This window comes from Carettochelys insculpta, chromosome 1 (assembly GCF_033958435.1).
Source record: "Carettochelys insculpta isolate YL-2023 chromosome 1, ASM3395843v1, whole genome shotgun sequence".
Lineage (NCBI taxonomy): Eukaryota > Metazoa > Chordata > Testudines > Carettochelyidae > Carettochelys > Carettochelys insculpta.
In genome coordinates this window covers 249551520-249569999 of record NC_134137.1, presented here as the reverse complement: position 1 = coordinate 249569999, position 18480 = coordinate 249551520, and the positions used below count along the sequence as shown (strand labels likewise).

The 18480-nt window shown below is 47.8% G+C and overlaps 1 protein-coding gene across 17 annotated transcripts in view; it reads left to right on the top strand.

Annotated features, from left to right (window-relative positions):
• Positions 1–18480, top strand: part of PPFIBP1 (PPFIA binding protein 1) — a 195727-nt gene that overhangs the window by 16389 nt on the left and 160858 nt on the right. The window contains exon 2 of one of the 17 annotated variants that reach the window (XM_075004068.1): positions 1517–1700. The exons of the other annotated variants lie outside the window; for them this stretch is intronic. The gene's annotated coding sequence lies outside the window, so the exon portion shown is untranslated. The remainder of the gene's footprint in view (positions 1–1516; positions 1701–18480) is intronic. 17 annotated transcript variants of the gene reach the window in all.

The following is an 18480-nucleotide window of genomic DNA, read 5'->3' as shown; positions in this document are numbered from 1 at the left end:
TTCAGTTGCTCTCGGCATCCCACGCTGTCCCAGCATCCTGGCAACCATTATTCTCTTTTGGTCTACACCCTGTTGGCAACCACATACATAAATGTTTAGCTCCTAACTGAAAGCAGCTTCTGGTGTAAGCATGGAGTAGTTTTACTAGTGGGGGAGACTATGTAGTGTTGATGCTTTTAAAATTCTCATCTTGGTCTGCTCTTTATAGTGATAAAAACATCTGTCTCCTGTTTACACTAACATGTACACTTCCAGATGTAAAACATGTTAGCATACCAAGGCTATATAAGGGTATGCCTGCACTATGGGGACTCGCCCAGCATAGGCCCGTAATGTAAACTCAGCTTCTACTGATGGAAGGGATTTTTTGCCGGGTGTAGGAATACCAGCTTCCTCAGTGATGTTTGCTGTGCTGACAGGAGCCCTGAGGACTGCGTTGGCGTAACTGTGTTGGTCAGGGTAGGTGGTTTTTTCACATCCCTGACCAATATAGCTGTGCTGGTATAACTCTGTGTATAGACCAAGACTCGGCCACTTTCTAGGGCATCTTAAAACTGATCGTTCCATTTCTCCCTATTGACTCTTTCTTACCTTGGCTGCCCCAGTGGAAGCGAATGATATACCCACCTCCTTCAAGGTTGTTTCTGTCACTTAAAAAGTGTGCTAGAAAGTGAGTTTAACCTTAACAGTGCAGATTTCTCTGCAGTAATGGTTTCTTGTTCAGCGTTCCTTTGGCAGTTGCATGGCTGACTTGGCTTGTTCATGCAACACAGAGAGGAAAAAGTAAATGATGTTGTTCTAAGAGTGGTGCAGTGTAAACTTCTGCTTGCTTTAGTGGCTTGGTCCACAGAGGTGACAAGAAGAAATCTCTTGCCAGCCCGGCGTGTGCTTGTGTATGTGTTTCACTATATTTTTAGAATCAGTTTTGGATCTCTAACTTTTGCATAGTCTTATCCACGTGGCACAGAGTAAGGACATGTACTTGGGGAAAAGTTTTATAACTGTCTATCATGGTAGTTGGCCATAAATTTAAGGTAGAAAGAGACCTTTTTATCCCAAAGGTCAGGCAAAGGTATCTATGTGATTGAAATGGTGCCAGCATTCTCCTGGGGTGACTTCAGACAATATGGTCAAATTGCTAACTGAAGGTCCTACTGCTGTGTAGCCTGTCAAAATAGCTACAGGTCAGCTGTCGGAAAAGAGGGATAAGGGCAGAGTCACTCAGATCAGATGATGATCTGCTACTAGGCTGTAGTGTATGGAAAAAGTGGAAACACCTTAAGAGGGAATCTTCTTACCCAGCATGCTGCGGTCTGTGAACTTGTTGCTATTCTAGATAAGATTTCTAACTTACCCAGTCAGCGGCACCCATGTCATTCATTGGAGAGCTGTTGTTTCTAGGCGGTATCTTATTTGTGTTGGAAGTCATGAAAACTTCCCCTACTGACTTGATTCTTCATAATCCTGTAATGTAACTTGGCAGCTTTGGAATGGACTTCTCTTCCCTCTTTTCTAGTTTGCATTGCAGTTCTGAAGTGTCGAAAGTGATGGTCATCACTGGATTTCCACACTAGCATGGGCAGCATGGCTATAACAGGACCTCTGTGGGACTCCAGAGCACCACCCATCCGACCCACACTATTGTGTCTGGCAATTGTCCTGCATGACCACAGAGACCTGCCCCTCTCCATCTAGACAAGGTATATTTCACACCATTCTCCTTGGGACTGGCAGCTAGATGTTTTATTCTGGACACAGGTAGGAGGCTAGACTCCTTTCACCTCCATGTTATATAGATGTGGATCTTCAGGGCAGTCTGCAAGTCTCCTTGGGATTTAAACCTTCTCCTTCCATTCCCCCTCTTCGCAGGAATTTTACAAATAAATCAACGAGCTCCAGGTGGCTATAACAGCAAGAACGAAAAACAGAACTGGCTCCATTGGGAAGTAAAAGTACTTGTGCAATACCTGTGAAGGGTATGGTACCTCACAATGATGCCTTACATTCCTTCAGGACATACCTGAAATTATTTGAATTAGTTAAGCAATCATTGCAAGTTTGTACAATGAAACGTTCAATTATTGTAACAACTTTTCTTTCTTCAGTTCTGTACTGCCCAAAAAAAAAAAATCCAAACCAAAAACCCACACCAAAACCATCCTTGCAAATGATGGACTAATGGATCTAAATTTTTGGTCAATGAACTACTCCTATTAGACTAAATGGGGATTATCAATGACCTTAACACCCTCCATTTTGCCTTGCGGTGCACATAACTGGGTGCCACTTAATTTTGTAGCAAACAGACTCAATTATTTCTGTATGAATTATTCCCAGCAGGTGAGCTGTACTGCTGTGTCACTTGTGTATCATGTCAAATTTGAGTTATTCTCTCAAAGTGGCAATGAGTGAGATTAAAGTAAGTAATTCCTAGCTTGAAACCTCACAGTGGCACTCATCTATTTTCACTAATGTGTGAGGATATCTTTGCAGAAGTGTATCAAGCAAGAGACTGCAATGGGCCATTTATCAAACATGCCCAAAATAAATCTCTAACCGTGATTGCTTCAGTTAGAAGGCTGTATTTAGAATTTTGTCCAGCTGTTTTGCATTGCTCTAAAAGGTCATCTTGCTCTCAATGAAATACAGGACCAGACTACATAGTCTCAACAAAACATACACATTTGTGCCCTATTTGTATCCTTTTTTGTACCAGTGTTACTCCATTCACCTTGCTGGGACTGCACAGACATAACAGAATACCTAGTGGGGACTATCTTATTGTTAGGTTTGCGTAATGCAAATTGTGAGGGCTATTACTTATGCCTCTGAAAGGGCATTCATAACTTTCACTGTTCTTCCCTCATCAACTTCATTACATAGCTTAATATATTAAAATAGGCACATAACATTTTCTGTGGATGATACATTCAACCCAGTTGGTATAGTCATTGGTGCACCTGTCTGCGGTGCTGCAGCCACGTATTTGAAAACAAAATTAGGGGCCATAAGAGCTTGCAAATCTTTTGCTTCCAGCAGACTTAATCCGTGGAATAATATGGAGAAGACAGAATGACAATAGTTTTGATTTATAAGAATGCTTTTCATTATGAGATTCTCAATACCTCGATCTTTCCGTAGAGGAAATGCTTCTGTGTAGCCACCTCTTGGGAGAAACATGGCTGGTAGTGGTAAAATATCAGGTGGTCACTATATATACTGAAACTAAAATTTTGCAGTGACCCTATTCTCCCAGAATGTTCCATGTTATCATTCAGTGACCACCAGATTGTAGGATCTGTGTTTTAGTTCCCAGCTGTTAGATGGAGATTAATTTCTACAGTGATTGCACCTTATACCTTATTAATACAGCTGGCGTAGAACCTGCTCTTAAGGCAAATGTGGGGCTGTTGCCTGTATAATGGCTGCAGGATTTGTTCTTCAGCTGAAAAACTGGAAAGATACAGTTCTTCCTCGAGTGTCCCCGTGGGTGCTCCACCATAGGTGTCGGGCTCGCCCCGGCGCTGCAGATCAGATCTTTCCAGCAGTTTCTGCCGGACCGCGCATGTGCCGACGTGCGCCGCTCCCTTGTGCGCTCCCGGCCACGTGTGCGATCCGGTCTCCGCCAGTTCCTTCTTAACCGCCATCGGCTGCAGACGGAATCCGCTCAGGCTGCGGCCAGAGTCAGTGTATTTAGAGTTTTCGGAGTTTTTAGAGTTCTTAGTTAGATTGTTTGTTTGTTTCTTTATTGCAAAAAAAAAAAAAAAATATAAGTAGAAAGTCTTAGTAAACGAGAAGGAGGAGCGGAGGCAACCCGGGGACGTGAAGGCCAGTAGGCCTCCTGCCGCGGCAGGCTGGGGTCCGTGAGAGGGGAACAGGCACAGAGAAGGTGCTAAGTACCCTATTAACAGCTCAAAGACTCACCGCAATGTCCTCTTCAGGATTCAAGAAGTGTGAGTTGTGCTGCGAAGCTATGCCGGCCTCTGATGGGCACAGTCAATGTATTAGGTGCCTGGGGGAATCACACGTCACCCAGAAATGCTCCTTTTGTGCAAAGCTCATGGCCAGAGCCAGAAAGGATAGAGAAATGTGGCTGAAAATGCTGCTGTTTGGTAAGGCCCTCCAGCCAGACGTGCCGGAGAGGCCTCAACTGGAGGGACCCACAGGGCTCCATAAAAGGAAGGCGGTGTCCCTCACCCCTCGGTGCAGAAACGGAGGAAGCTCTCTCCAGCCCGATCCCTGCCAGCGGCCACAGCGAGCGGGACGGGCATAGCACACAGCCCCCATCCGCAGTCACAAACAAGCGGCAGCGCAGCAGCGCACGTGGCAGAGGCTGAGCCTCTGATTACTAAGCAGCCGGCCCGCGCAGCATTCAGAGCGGCGGCCAGGCAAGCGCCGGAACCAGCAGCACCGCCGCAAGCGGCACAGACCCCCGTGGCGCCAACGGTGCAGGGCCAACAGGCACCGGAGGAGACCACCCGCGCGGCACCGCAGATAAGTGTGCCGCCGACAGCGGGGCCGAGATCCCCGGCACGGCAAGGGGCGGAGCCAGCCCCGCAGGGGAGGGGGAAGGCAGCAGGGAAAACCCGGCACCGCAGCCCTTCTCTAGACAGGGCTGCAGGGCTGCTCTCAACAAGTCCTCCCCTTATGCTGCGAACACCAACCAGGAGACATGGGTCTCCCCCAGCCTACCCAGAGCATCCTTCTCCGTTCCTCCAACCAGCATCACCATGGCTCGGGCCACCCTCGCCCTTTCTGGGATTTGACCCTCTGGAGTACTATCACAAACCAGTTTCACCATTGTCTCAGTCATCCAGACGATCTTGCTCCCCCCAGACATAGGGGGTATGCACCTCGAGAGTGGTCCAGGTCTCCATCCCAGGAACCATGCCCGTGCTGCCACAGTCGTCCTTATCACGCTGGGCATAGACACCACAGGCATACACCCAGGGGCAGGTCCCCCTCGACCATCTAGTACCCCCGCAGGCACTCATGGACGGGGATGGAAACACAGTTGTCTCAGGGGGAGTTGATTTTGGAGCCCCGAGATTTTCCCTTGCAAGCCTCCAGTGAGAGGGTGTACCACCGACAGCAGGACCCTGAGAGTTCAAGGGAGGTCTACACTAGTGGTTCCTCCTTGTCCTCCCCCGATGAGGCTACGGCCCCTGGGGATGTTGCCCCCCCGGACGACCTCAAACAGTTTCAGGAGCTGTTTAAAAGGGTGGCTTTCACGCAAGGCATCCAAACAGCAGAGGTGCAGGAGAAGCACCACAAGCTCCTCAAAAACCTGAGGCCTCCGGCCTCGTCCAAAATCGCTATCCCACTCGACGAAGCAATCATGGAGTCTGCTACCACCATATGACAGACCCCGGCTTCCGCTCCACCTATAAACAAGAGAGCAGATAAGAAATACTTTGTCCCGGCAAAGGGCATGGAGTTCCTGTTTAGTCACCCACAACCAAATTCTCTGGTGGTAGAATTGTCTCAGCAGAGATCGAAGACTTCCCAGTACAAAGCGGGGGGAACAGACAGAGATGCCAAGAAGCTAGAGCTATTCGGCAGAAAGGTATACTTCTCCTCCACCCTGCTGCTGAGAGTGGCAAATTATGCAGCACATCTAGCGAACCACAATTTCGACAATTACTCCAGGCTTACTTCTCTCATGGATTCACTTCCAGAAGATAAGAAGCCGGTGCTGAAGGCCATCGTGCAAGAGGGCTATGCAGCTTCGAGGACAGGAGTCCAGATCGCCCTGGACGCAGCGGACACGGCGGCACGCTCAACGGCTACGGCAGTGGTCATGCGCAGGGAATCCTGGCTCCAGACATCGGGTATCCCGAGGGATCTGCAGGCAAAAATTGTCGATCTCCCTTTCGACACGCAGAAGTTGTTTGCAGAGTTAACTGATTCGGACCTTCATTCCAGTAAAGACTCAAGAGCTACACTCAGAACCCTGGGTATTTATACCCCTCCATACAGAAAGAAAAAGTATTACCCTCAACAAAGGCGATACCCGTACCAACCTCAGCGTGCTCAGTACCAACGGGGCTACGACCAAGGGCGGCATCAACAGCAACAACAGTATAGAACTCCTAGGCGACGTTCCCAACAGGGCTGTGCATCCTCGGGGCAGGCCCAAAGGCAACAAGTTTGACGGACAGGTCGAGGGCTGCACTATTACTACCATTGCGCAATGTCATCCACAATTAATGTTCCATCATCGCCTCCGACTGTTCCACTCACAATGGCAAAAGATTACCACAGACAAATGGGTACTGGAGATCATAGCCACGGGGTACGTGATCCCCTTTCGATCGCTCCCACCGCCAAGACCTCCGCCCAGGCCTCATCTCAGGGATGCCTCCCACGAGGCGAAACTCAAGCACGAGGTGGACCACCTTATGCTTATAGGGGCAGTGGAAAGAGTGCTGGAGCGACTCCAGGGGAAAGGGTTTTATTCACGATACTTCCTCACAGAGAAGAAAACAGGAGGCTGGAGGCCCATCTTAGATCTTTGAGGCCTCAACTGGTACTTGCGCAAACAACGCTTTCTGATGATCACAGTCGCCTCTATACTCACGGCACTGGACGATGGAGATTGGTTTGCAGCCCTCGACTTACAAGATGCGTATTTTCATATAACAATCCGCCCGGCTCACAGACGTTTTCTCTGGTTTATGGTCGGCAAAGAATATTTCCAATACAAGGTTCTGCCGTTCGGCCTCTCCTCGGCCCCCAGAGTCTTTACCAAGACCCTGGCAGTGGTGTCAGCCTACCTGCACAGACAGGGGGTATTTATATTCCCATATCTGGACGACTGCCTACTGAAAGGGGCCTCGAAGGCAGAGGTACTACGCATGATATGCGTAACAGCAAACACGTTTTCTTTGCTGGGCCTGGTCATCAACCTTGCGAAGTCAAAGATCGACCCCACACAGGACATAGAGTTCATAGGGCACACACAAATTCTATCACAGCAAGGGTTTATCTCCCCGATGCTCGCTTTTGCGCCATCGGTTCCCGAGTACAAGTCATTACATACAGCCCCACCGTGCCAGTTTTAACGTGCTTGCAGCTGCTAGGCCACATGGCAGCAGCAACGTTCGTGGTACAGAACGCCAGATTGCCTATGCACAACCTGCAACATTGGCTGGCGAGCGTCTACAAGCTGGCATCCCACACCGTCTGCAGGGTGGTGTCGCCCACAATAGAGGTGTGCAGATCCCTGCAATGGTGGGTAAACCCCAAGAACATGCTAACAGGGGTACCCTTTCACCAACCACAAATCTCTTTTTCTCGCCACCGGCGCCTCCCACATAGAGTGGGGAGCACACATTGGCGAAAAGGTGACGCAAGGACTGTGGTCCCCTACAGAACAGTCACTGCATATAAATATACTGGAGCTCAGAGCAGTGTTCAACGCCTGCAAACACTTTCGAGACCACATACAAGGCAAGGTAGTCAGGATCAATGGAGACAATACCTCCACCATGTTTTATATAAATCAACAAGGCGGAGCTCGATCCCGTGCCTTATGTGCGGAAGCAGTCCGGCTGTGGAACTGGTGCATCGCCAACAATATAACGTTGAAAGCCTCGTACTTACCAGGCGCTCGCAACGTGAAGGCAGACCAGCTGAGCAGGCGCTTTGCACTCACGCACGAATGGCAGATCCGCTCCGATCTGCTACGACCGATCTTTCATACATGGGGGTTTCCCCAGATAGACCTGTTTGCCACTCAGTACAACAAGAAGTGCCCCCAGTACTGCTCCAGGGCAGGATTGGGGCGGGGGTCCCTGGGGGACGCATTCGCGATTTTGTGGAAGGGCCCCCTGCTTTACGCGTTTCTCCCCACAGTGCTCATCCACAAGGTCTTGCAGAAAGCCAGGAGGGAGAGAGCCCGCATGATCCTAGTGGTCCCAACATGGGATCGACAGCAATGGTTCCCCATGCTTCTGCGCATGTCGGATCGTCCACCGCTTCCCCTTCCGGTAGTGCCGGACCTGCTCGCGCAGGCCCAGGGGTCCATAGTGCATCCACCCCCCATGGCTCAGCTCCCTAGAAAGTACATGTACGGAGGGAGTACAACAAGTCCTGGAAAGTAGCTGAAGGGTCTCCACCAGGAAGACCTACAAGCAGAAATGGACTCGATTCACTGCATGGTGTTCCACCAAGCAGTTAGCTGCCCTTGAGGTGCCTATACCTGTAATGCTAGAATACTTACTGGACCTCAAGAGAGGCGGGCTCTCCCTCTCCTCGTTGAAGGTCCATCTCGCCGCTATATTGGCTTTTCGGCATGAAGAGGAAGGGCCCACGGTGTTTGCCCATCCTATTGCTACCAGGTTCTTGAAGGGGCTGGTAAACCTGTACCCCCCTCAGAAACCGCTTCTACCATCGTGGAGCTTTGACCTGGTGCTCAGCGCGCTAACGAGACAACCGTTAGCCACAGTTTCCCTCCGTCTCCTTACGATAAAGACGACCTTCCTTCTTGCAATCATGTCAGCTTGCAGGGTGAGTGAGCTCGCAGCAGTTATGGCAACACTGCCCTGCACAGTATTCTCAAAGGAGGCGGTAACCTTACGGCTGCACCCAGCCTTCGTTCCGAAAGTTTCTTCAGAGTTCCATCTTAACGAACCTATAGTTTTACCCTCGTTTTACCTGAAGCCTCATAGCTCCAGCAAGGAGGCACGCCTGCACCTCCTGGACATGAGGAGGTCGTTGGCCTTCTACATAGACAGGACTAAGTCCTTCCGGAAAACGGACAGAATCCTAGTCTCTCTCGTTCCCAGGTCAAAAGGAGAGGGTCTTTCTTCACAGAGAATCTTGAAGCACATTGTGTCCTGCATAAAGATGTGCTATGAACTTCGAAAAACTCCTTTTACTGGCCCCGCCTAGGGCTCACTCCACCAGGGCGGTGGCAGCATCAACAGCCTTTTTCAAGGGCATCGCGTTAAAAGACATCTGTAGAGCGGCGACCTGGTCATCCTATGACACCTTCGCCAAACATTATGCCCTACAGCGGGTATACCAAGAGGATACCCGCCTCTCGACGACAGTCCTTTCGGGGGCAAGCTGCACGTAAACTGACTACCCACCTCCTTTCTTGGGTTACTGCTGGGTAGTCACCTATCGTGGAGCACCCACGGGGACACTCGAGGAAGAAAGAGAAGTTACTCACCGTAGTAACGATGGTTCTTCGAGATGTGTCCCCGTGGGTGCTCCACCACCCGCCTATCCTCCCTGCTTCGGATCTCTGTTTGGTGTTTTTCAGGAGCATCCGAGGTGGTTGGTCAAGGAACTGGCGGGGACCGGATCGCGCACGTGGCTGGGAGTGCGCAAGGGAGCGGCGCGCGCCGGCACATGCACAGTTCGGCAGAAACTGCTGGAAAGATCCGATCTGCGGTGCCGGGGCGAGCCCAACACCTATCGTGGAGCACCCACAGGGACACATCTCGAAGAACCATCGTTACTATGGTGAGTAACTTCTCTATTTGGAGTGTCCAGATACTCTCCTTTTTGTTTTGTTTGTTTGTTTTTTCTTGTTGATGTTGTGTGAGGGCAGGGGACTGGACTCAACAACCTTGCGAGGTCCGTTTCAATACTACAGGTCTATGAATCTATGTTGGAACCTCTTACTGTAGTCACACTGAAGAGTACCTTGTTCTAAACTTACTCCACTGAAATCCTAGGTTGTTGATATGTACTACTTAACCTGAGTCAGGGTATCATAACCTAGCACTTGTAAGCTGTTCAGGAACTAAAGGAAGGCTGAAATCCTGGCCTGGTTAAAGCCAGTTGAAGTTTTGTCATTGATTTTGATGGGACCTGTAGTTCATCTGCCATCTTCTTTGTTTTAGAAGTTCATACACATTTGTGGTGACAGAGCCAATGATGTGATCATTTAATACATATGGTTTGAAATAGCCCACATTTATTAAGTGGCTTTTTGCAGTGTGCCGTGAAAAATTATGGGGGATTCTGACATAAACCGGGAGCTTGAGGCATTCGATAGAGTGCGATAGAGTTTGTTGCTCTCTTTGCTAGCTGGTTTTCTGGCTTTTGTTCTATTGGGCTGCTTGGTGATATTTTAATTGATTTGTAAGTCTGGTTGTCAGGGCACCTTGAGCTTGCGTACAGGCAGTATTTGTATGTCTTTTAAATCTATGAATTAAATAAATGAGTGTGTTCTTGAAGTGTGTATACGATGATACACAGCTGTAAACCATAGCTTGTGTGTGTTGGTAAAATCTATAACGTTAAGAAATAACTGGAAGCCTGGTGCTTACTAGACTTTTGTGGGAGAAAAACATTACTTGGTTTCATGTAACAATGAGATTAGTGAATTACAGAATGCAGTTTGAAATCCAGTTCCTCACCTTTCCTTCTCTTCTATCAAAGCTCTTCTTTAAGCCCTTATTATCTTGTGCCTGCATTGGGGTAAACCGGTCCTCTCTCCCCTGTCTGCTTCTTCCCCTTTCCACTCCATTCAGTGTGTTTCAGCTAAAATGCTCTCCCATATTCCTGGTTTATCACGGTGATTGTTACCAGCTCCCACAGACGCCCTTCCCTGGCTTTCTCTTTCATTTTACATGAAGGCCAAATGTGCTGCACGGTGACACGCCTGCCTACCACTCTGCCAACTCCACTTTCTGTATTGAACCCCTCACCCCTCCCATTCACATTCTAGCGCTTTTTCTTCTTTCTGCCATTCCCCACGCCTGGAACAGACTCTGGCCTTCTCTGCATTCCTTCACAAATCCCTTCTTCTTTGCCATTTATCCCTACTCTTACACACATTCTTGCAGGTTCTTGTGGCGATCAGCACAGTATAGCACAGGTTGAACCTCTCTAGTCTGTCACTATCTCATACGGCAACTTCCGCAATCCAGCAAGGTTTTAGTTAGCTGGACGACCACTTATCATGGGTGTGGCCAAGTTTCCTGTGGTCCTATAAAGTTTGTTTCCAGCCACCAGTCCTGGCTCTCAGTGTTCTGTGCTGTTGTTTAGCTGTAATTTACCCCAAATGTCTAAGAGCCCAGTAAGCAGTAGAGGTGTTTAGTAAAGTGCTAAACCAGGGGTCAGCAACCTTTCCAAGGCGGAGTGCTGAAATTTGACCTTTGACCTCTACGTGCGGTCTAAGTGCCAGCAGTACTTTTTAAAGTCACTAATAGTCTACTTAAAACAACTGAAACAACTTTTACCAAAAGCCAAACCCTGATTCAACTAAGAACATGCTTGCTAAGTTTCAGTCTGGGGCCAAATTATACCCAGGACACACTTTTGTGCCCTATGCGCATCCTACATCTAACTAACTGTTACATTTATTTAATTTTACATACTTACTTCAGGCGCTGATTATACATCATTCCCCCAGCTTTTGCTTAAGGCAGGGGTGTGCAAACTGAGGTGGACATGAAATTTCACAAGGTGGGGCGCAGCATGACTGGCTCCCCCCGGGGCTCTCCACTGCCTCCCCATAACTTCTGTGCACAGATGTGCTGCGCTGCCTACCTCCCTGCCAACAGAGGGCTGGCTTCATTTCCGTTCTCCCTCCACCCCCTCGTGGGGACGCTCAGTTCCCTCCCTGCAGTCTTTTGGCTCAGCTGCCCATCTCCCTTCCTCCACCCACAGCCTCTGTCGTCATTTCTGCGCCCCGCCCCCCCCCCCCCGCGGTCACATTTTGCAGAGGCAGCTGAGTGGGGGGTTACCTTTTACTGGCACAGCCCCTGGTTTCAGCTTTCTGAGAGAGTCCAGGCTTTGTTTGTTTGTTTTTGCTTTTTGTTTTCAATTGCAGTTATCTTGATCTTTGTTTAGTTCTTTTGTTTCTTTTAAAAGGCTGCCTACGAGGGCTGGAAAAGAAGAGGGGCAGGAGCTGTCTTGTATTTTTTCCTCCTAAGCTGAGTCAGGCTCTTGAAACAGCAACATGAACTACCTGGGACTGCTGGAGTTGTGAGGTCTTCTTAAACAGAGTGAATTTTTTTTGTTTTAAGAGCTGCCTGGAAGGGCTTGGGAAGGTGGCTCTTTTGACATGCGTTGCCTCCATCTGCATAGTGAGTATTCTCTCTCTAGTTGGACCATTGCAGTTTATGTTGCTGCTTCATGCAGACTGGCACATGCCGAAAGGTTCCCCCCACCCCCGCTGGTTTTTCCATTGGTATGGATTTTATTAGACAGGTGGTGGTAGGGGGGGGTCAGGAAGGGGGCAGCTAATTGTAGGGACAAAAAGGTGGGGAGCAATGTAGAAAGTTTGCTCATTCCCAGCTTAAGGTGTGGGGGCGAGGGGTCAAAAATTAATTGAGCAGCAACACAAGTTAACACAGGTCCCAATCTGGAACACATGAAATGTGGAGAATGAATGCTACAGGCACCAAGCCCATGATATGTGGTTTGGGGGATGGTCTCCTTGGAAAGGCATAACAACAAGTAAAACTGGTGTATTTTTCTCTGCCTTCTCAAGCCCATCCTCTCATCTGGCCTTATAAATCACCAGACACATTTATTATCTTGGGCTCTTGGCTCGCACAAGATGGATACATGGACTTCAGCAGCATGCAGTAACTCGACATACGTTAAGAGAAGTGGGGATGTGGAATTATTTCGTCCTACCTCAGGGTGTGTTCTCTGTAAATGCTGCACTTTACAGATCTGATGACTGGAGCCATGGAGCTGGGAGCTCTTCCTCCCACCAAAGAAATTTTCGTGTTATGCCTGTGGCAGTATAAATGTACCTGGTGCTGTATTGACAAAAGAGAGTTAACAGCCCTGCCTGAACCACTTACAGTCAAAGGTCCCAAAACTGCAAGTTGACTCCAGTGGGGATCCACCCAGATTTAATAAACTTGCAGGACTGTAGTCTAAAGGAAGACCTGACATGGGTGACAATAGCAGCATGATGTGGTAGCTTTGGTAAGTAATCCATATTTGAGTTATGGCTTTGTAAAGGGCTAACATGGTAGTCATAGAATCATAGAACAGTAGGACTGGAAGGGACCTCGAGAGGCCATCGAGTCCAGCCCCCTGCCCTCATGGCAGGACCGACCAAGCACTTTCTAGACCATCCCTGAAAGCCATCTATCTAACCTCTTCTTAAATAGCTCCAGTAATGGAGATTCTACCACCTCCCTTGGCAATTTTTTCCAGTGTTTGATCACCCTGACAGTTAGGAACTTTTTCCTAATGTCCAACCTGAACCTCCCCTGCTCCAATTTCAGTCCATTGCCTCTTGTTCTATCCTCAGAGGCAAGGAAGAACAAGTTCCCTCCCTCTGCCTTATGACACCCTTTTAGATACCTGAAAACTGCTATCATGTTGTGAGCCGATGCCCAGGTGCCAGCTAAGGGTCCAGTGGGGCAAAAGGGGGTGATGCCAAACCTGCACCAGCAGCCACGCTAAGCAGCCAGAGCAGGCTGGGTTCTTTGGTTTGTGTTTAGTTCGGGTACAGCAGCAAGAGGAAAATTTCACTTAGAGAGGCTTTAACAGTTACTTTTTATTTATACAAAGATAGAAACAATTTAACTAAGACAAATGATTAAAGTACAAGTTAGTACTTGTGGTTTCTAAAGGGGAAACAACACAATTTAACTTAGGAAAAGTTTTAGACAAACTAGCTAGCTTACACTAATACAATTAATGTGTACACAAGAAAGGCACGTTGCAGGTGTGATTTTCACCCCTGCCTCTTAGACCTGGTGGAACCAGAGTCTTTCCCTCAATTCCTATAGGAAAGAAGTGTAATACAGGTGTAATTCTTACCCCTGCCTCCTAGATATGGTGTGACCCAGAATCTTTCTCTCAATCCCTTGGGAAGAAGTAGATACGAACCAGGCGTCCCCAGTCTCGGGAGTTAATTCCAGACCTGGCCAGCAGGTGTAGGTGATTGAAACTCAAAGGGGGGTGGGCTGCCAAACCCCTTTATATCCCTTTTGTCACGGAGGCTTCTTCCTGGTCTCAAGTGGCCAATCGGGAGGAATGTTTTTTTTTTGAACCCCAGGTTTCCCAGGGAAGGTGCAAGGCTCAATTTGCACCTGTGAATTGTGGACAATTGGGCACCTGTGGAGGTGATGGGCGGGGGTTCCCCGTTCTTCCTGGGGAAGTGATCAGGCGTGTCAATCACCGAGATCAGCCAGAAGGGCGGCCATTAGCTAGCCCATTCACTGTCTGGTTTTTGTGTATAGTAGAGAGGCTGGGCGAGACAGCACACCTGCGTTCCCAGGACATCAAAGGCTACCTGTCTCCCCTGCTTATTTCTCTCTGTGTCTCTCCCTGTGTGTGTGTGTGTGTGTGTGGGGGCGGGGGGGAGAGAAGAAGAAAAGGCCACATGGGGGGTTCATGTCTGGCTACACAGGTCCGCCCTCAATCTTCTCTTTTCCAAACTAAACAAGCCCAATTCTTTCAGCCTTTCTTCATAGGTCATGTTCTCTAGACCTTTGATCATTCTCATTGCTCTCCTCTGGACCCTCTCCAATTTCTCCACATCCTTCCTGAACTGCAGTGCCCAGAACTGGACACAATACTCCAGCTGAGGCCTAACCAGCGCAGAGTAGAGCGGGAGAATGACTTCTCATGTTTTGTTCACAACACACCTGTTAATGCATCCTAGAATCATGTTTGCTTTTTTTGCAACAGCATCACACTGTTGACTCATATTTATCTTGTGGTCCACTATAACCCCATGATCCCTTTCTGCTGTACTCATTCCTTGGCAGTCCTTTCCCATTCTGTATGTGTGACACTGATTGCTCCTTCCTAAGTGGAGCACTTTGCATTTGTCCTTATTAAACTTCATCCTGTTTACCTCAGCCCATTTCTCCAGTTTATCCAGATCCTTTTGAATTATGACCCTATCCTCCAAAGAAGTTGCAACCCCTCCCAGCTTGGTATCATCTGCAAACTTTAATAAGTGTACTTTCTATGTCAATATCTAAATCGTTAATGAAGATATTGAACAGAACCGGTCCTAAAACAGACCCCTGCGGAACCCCACTAGTTATACTTTTCCAGCAGTCTTCACAAGCTTAATAGCATGAGTGGTTTCATCTGAAAGATTGGGCTACAAGCACCACGGTGCCTGGTTAAACAATTTTGGTGACAATTTAATACAGGCTTTGAGGGAAAAGTGCACCTCATGACTGGCTACCACCACTCCAAGATGGGACCCTCCAGTGAACACCTTCTGGCCAAGCCTAATCCTGCCCACTTTGAGAGCCCTGCTGAGATCTCAGAACTGGGACAGAATGGCACATGACCAGGGTCGCAGTGCTGGCTATCTCTTCCTGAGTCTTGGGCTGGTTTATATTTTTATTTTGACCCCAGTATAAATTAGATGGGCCATGAGATGAGCCTTTATCACTTGAAGGGTTCTGCTTTGCGGAGCTGACACTATCAGGCCCTCTTCCCATCCCCGAGAGCTGGGCTGGGGAGAGAGAGGCAGCTGGCAAAGGATCTGGCTCTGCAAACCTTACACCAGCCAAGAGGTCACCTCCTTCTGCCAGAAGAATTCTCTGTTGAGCCCTTATGGCTAGAATCTGACTCTGGCTCACCCTGAGCACCACAAAGGGATCAGAACCGTGTCCATCTCCTATGAGATCCACCCATTTTTCTGGATTTCACACCTCTTCACATGCAGAAAAACATGAGTTTCCAAAAGGAAGTTGTGTATCCTGTGGTACATCCCAAAGCCAGTGGTGTGTACTGTGGTTAATGTGTATTATGGCTAACCAGAGTTTCAACTGGGCCCGCACTAGCAGCCCTACTTTACCATTTACCCCACCCTTCTAGAGCTGGCTAAGTTGAGCCTCTAAATTCAGATCAAGAATTCAATGTGCCAGGCACCAGGCAAGGGAGTGTTCATCTTCAGGGGTTTTGTTCAGGCCTATCTTTTGTTTAGTTGCTTTGGAGAGGAGGATTATGGGTACAATAAAGTATAGCTTTTTTTATCTTATATATAGTTTTAAGTAGTTGAAGTAAAGTAGTTCGCCTGATCTCTTTATTTATAATGCCTACACAATCAACTTTATGTGCTGACTTGTCTCGAAACTATGTAAAAACCAAACAGACTGGGCCAGCTTTTGGAAAAGAACTAATTTTTTCTTATACTTCAAGTTACACAACATGATAAAAGTGTGCTATGACGCTGGATCTACCATGCAATAAATAATGGAAGTTGGACTTAAGGCTGGCGCATGGTTATCCATTAGGTCTGCTAGAAACTTGGAGAGCCTCTCCTTCTCTTTTTGCTTTGCTATCTATTGTTTACACAGTGCTGTTAGCATAGATGGGACTTTAGAGCAGAAATCTTTTGCTGCATAGCTAGAGAGTTTACAGACTAAACCAGACAACAGTTACACAAAATGGGCCAGAACATAAATTGGTTGGGATGGACTTTTTAATTCGGAACTTGCCATTAAAAAACCCACACTCTCTTTATATTAGAAAGAGACTAAGATGAAGAAATAGGCAGTAAAGCACAGTAGAATGCACTAATGGATGGCATTCAGGTACAGGTTGAACCTCTCTCATCTAGCACCCTCAGGACCTGACCAGTACCAAAGCAGAGGATTTTCCAGACCACAGGAGGTCAATACTGTCTAGCACAGAGGTCAGCAACCCATGGCATAAGTACCAAGAACAGCATGAGCCAATTCTCATTGGCATGTGAGGCGGGAGCTTAGCTCTGCCCCTTCTCCCCCATGCAGCTGGGAGCTTGCTCAGAGCCATGTTGCCTGTGGATTAACAAAAGACCAGCTAACGCTACCGACCACCACCTGAGCAGTAAAGCTCCGCACCTTAATTTGTGTACTGATGAAGCTGTCGTAAGAAGGTCCATTAGTGACTTTAAAAAGTGTCACTGGCACTGCGACTGTAGATAGAGGTCAAAAGGTCAAATTTTGGCACTCTGTCTCAGAAAGGTTGCTGATCCTGCTCTAAAGTTTTACATTGTTTGTTTGGTTTTGGCTTTTAGTTATGTAAAAAATTCTGCATTTGTGAGTTGCACTTTCATGATAGAGACGTGTATTGAAAAATAGTCTTTTGTTACCCTTTTTAAATTGCAAGTGTTTGTAATAAAAATAATACCAAGCAAGTCCTGTGCACTCTGTGTTCTGCATGATAACTAATACCAGTGTATTTAAAAATGTAGAACATAAAGGTATTTATAATAAATTTCAGTTGGTATTCCATTGTTTAACACAGCCGTTTAAACTGTAATGAATAACTATGTACAGTGGACCCTTGAGTCCTGTGTAGGTTGTGTTCCTGGGCAACCATGCAGAAGTCAAATGTTGTGTAAGTTGGGACTGGGTCGGAGGAGGGGCTCTGCTGCCTTCGGGTCCCCCCAGTCCTGTTTGAGTGTGGCAGGGAGCTGGGAAACCGACTGGTGCTGCTGCACCTGGCTTCCGGCTGCCCGCTGCTCGTGGGAGCCAGGAAGATGGTCTGCACAGCAGTGCTGGTCAGTTTCCTGGCTCCCCCACAAGCTGCGGGGACCCAGGAACCAGGTAGCAGGGTGAGCGCTGTGGATGGCAGGGATGCAGCAGTGCTTGCTGATTTTGAGTTGCATTATTCCAAGAATAGTGCAAGCTGAAATTGTGTAAGCTGGGGAGTCTACTGTATTTTTAATTGACTTAATTACTTTTGAGCTGATTACTGTTAAGCATTTAACTGATAGCCCTGAAATATGTATATATTTCTGTAAATAAATAAATGAATTTAAACAGCCATATTTCCATGGCTTGATCCACCAGTGCCTGAGTGTCTTTTCCATTTTTCATAAACAATCAGACAAGGCAATAATATTTTAAAAAAAAAAAAAAAAAAAAAAAAGAGTTGATGCAACCAGATTTGATAAACTGTCTTTCAGATGAGTTAGAACTGAGGTCCTAGCCCCTTGTTATCATTAAAAACACTGTGGTGCCTTTAACAAGAGTAGGATTGTTACCCTGCGGTCCTGGCTAAATTGCAGCTCTGTGTGTGTCTTCTCTGCAGAGTTGAATTTATGCACTTTCAAATTTGGCGAGCTCTCTGCAGAGAGGCCATGTTGCAGCATAGCTCGTGAGTAAGACTTCACTGGCCCTGTGCTCATGCATGTGTAGTGCTAAGGCTTTTGGGGCTATATCCCACGATTTTTAGACCTGTAGTAAGAGGAGATGCTCTGTGCGTCCACTTTCAGGGTGTTACGGGAGAATTTGTCTGTCCTCTCTGGTCATATGGGAGGAACTGTGAGGAGGAGACTGGTGGATCTAGCAGCACTCAAGTGGCCATAGCCTGTGTCCATGCTGCAGAATGGATGTTAGCAGCTGACAAGTTGATTAAACACAAGGTTTATTTTTAGCCTGTGTCCCGGACAAGCCAGCCAGCTTGAGTGAAAAGCATCACCACTCTTCATCTGACGAAGCGGGTCTTTTGCCAATGAAAGCTTATGCTCCAAAATATCTGTTCTGGTCTGGCTATGGTGTGAAGAAGTGGGTCTGTCCCATGAAAGCTCAC